The 2,366-nt window shown below is 45.8% G+C and overlaps 1 protein-coding gene across 2 annotated transcripts in view; it reads right to left on the bottom strand.

Annotated features, from left to right (window-relative positions):
• The window catches only part of FNDC3B (fibronectin type III domain containing 3B), a 449,034-nt gene that overhangs the window by 175,247 nt on the left and 271,421 nt on the right, over positions 1-2,366 (bottom strand). The gene's annotated exons all lie outside the window — the stretch shown is intronic.

Below are 2,366 nucleotides of genomic sequence, written 5' to 3'. Positions count from 1 at the left end.
ACCTCACATTAAATCACTCTGTCTGAAATCTATGAGCTCTTTAGATGATGCTCAAAATACAGACACTTCCTAAATGGCACAGGCAGCCTGCACGCGTGGTACACGGTTGATTAGGGAGGGGACTGGCAGCACAATGGCAGATGGGGCAGAGAGGAAAAAACAAAGCAGCAGATCAGGCAGGGAGCACAGGGCAGGAAGCAGAAAGCAGAGCAGCAAATCGGGCAGGGGTAGAGAATCGAAATGACACTCATGGAGTGTTTGGGACTAATTTGTGGCATGCCTGCCAGAAAGGGATGGCCCCCACTGCCCTAAGTGTTGGAAAGCATCAAGAAAGCAATGTGAAAAGTGGTAGTAAACATTTTCAGACTGTGATGTGGAAAGAAACTGATTACCAGGATGGCACTCGATGACAACTAAGCTCAATGGGACTTCAGCACTTCCTTATGCACCATCTTGAACACAGATGCCTTTAAGAATACTCTGCAGCTCCTCCTAGGAGCCCCAGTGCTGCTCTTGTTCCTCCTCCCATCAATATTTTGCCATTAGGTGGAAACTGGATCAGTCCCCAAACTGCTCTTTCAGCTCACTTCATGCAATTTATCCCTGTGTTTGAAAAGATATTGTGCATTTTTAATATAAAATTCCCTGCCACAATGCAGGCAAGCAGCAGGCTTGTGAGCAAGTGGGAATTCAGTGAAGTCAAAACAGCACAACTGAAGTGAATTAATCTGTTTACACATATTTTTTAAGAAGAAAGAAAGAAAATTGGTTGCAGTGGATAGAAATGCTGGATGCAAGGGACAAATGGAGTGTGCAAGTGACGTGTTGGTTTTGTTCTTTTCCACTTTGTTGCTGTGTTCCAGCAGCAGCAACAGCAGCTCCTACTTCACTGGCTGAAGATCTGAGCAAATTCCTGCTCTGAACATGCAATGGGGCCATCAGAAAGCAGAAAAAGGCTTTCTTACTAAAATGGTGTGAAAAACAGAAGTAGGAGATCTACATGGCAGGAGTTCTATATCCTACTTGTCTCTCACCAACAGTAACAGATGCACAGCACCACATATGGCTGCAGCTGGTTTTTTTGAAGGAACACCAAATTAAAGTGACATAACCCACATACATGGATAAAGTACAAGTTAGATCAGCCTGTATGGCTGAATTCAATTTACATACCAGTCCCTTTCTTCTGCTGTAATGAATAAGTACACTTTGCATGTCTGACCTCTCTCAGCTAGTTTTCAGAGTCAGAAACAGTCCTTTTACTTTTGGACAGCTTCTATTGCATTACTCTTCAAAAGCAGTCTGCTTTATGCTCCTTGGGTGTGTAATAGAAAGGTAGATATTTGTTAACAAGGACTTGGAGGAACATGAGGTCATGTGCTTGGTGTGTCAAGCTTTATGAAATATAGCCATTAGTTGTTGTTCTTAATTTTTTTAAAATCTGGCTGTATCTGATCCTTTGCAAATGGGGTAGCTCTCACAGTAAGAGTATATACAAACATTTTAGAGAAGCCACCCACAGATAAAAAGTGCCGTTGACTGACATTGACATAACTTAAGTACCAAGGGCCACGTTTTCAAAGGACTCTTTTCTATTATGTGTGCAACATCCTACAGGAACCTCTGTCTGAGCCGTCAGACAGGTATCCGCAGGTATAGGGCAGGTAAAAGTATGCTAAGATGCACTTGCTATGACAGGAAAATACCTCTAAATTAAATTGCTCATATAGAGTTGTTCCTAATATACAGTCACTATACTATACCTCAGGGGTGACAGCCTCATCCATCCACCTGGGCTGGATGAGTGGTGCAGGGCCAGTCTGCAGGCCGGACTGGGTGCAAAGACAGCCCAAGTGCCACATCCAGCATGCAGGGCTTGTCTGGTGCAGGTCTCACATGCAAGAGACCAGCCCTGCACACCACAGGCACCATGAACCAGTCACAGCCTGTATGCACTACAAGGTACATGGGGTGGTATGCGGTGTGTACTGTACAAGGCGTGCAGTGTTGGTCTGGGGCATGCATTGCATGTGGCACCTGTGCCAGACCAGTTCTGAGCGCTGGATCTGGCATGCACAGCCAGTCTCTGTGAGCCCAATCCAGCCCAGCCCTGGATTTAGTGTGCAGGGCCAGTCTGACATGAGCCCAATAAGCTACGGCTGTAAGAGGGTTAACAGGCCTCTGCTCCTTCAGCTTGCGGGGCCAGACAAGCAGCAGCTATCTTGGCAGCTGCAAGACATGCAGAGTCGGCAGGTGAGATTCTCTGCCAGTGAACAAAACAAGTTCTCCGCTTAACACATACACCCCCAATTCCAGGGGACTGATTCTCAGGGAAAAGGGAAGAAAAAGGTATCATCACAAGACAC

This window comes from Gavialis gangeticus, unplaced genomic scaffold (genome assembly GCF_001723915.1).
Source record: "Gavialis gangeticus isolate Ggan-Ray unplaced genomic scaffold, GavGan_comp1, whole genome shotgun sequence".
Taxonomy (NCBI): domain Eukaryota; kingdom Metazoa; phylum Chordata; order Crocodylia; family Gavialidae; genus Gavialis; species Gavialis gangeticus.
This window is presented reverse-complemented; position numbering and strand designations above follow the sequence as displayed.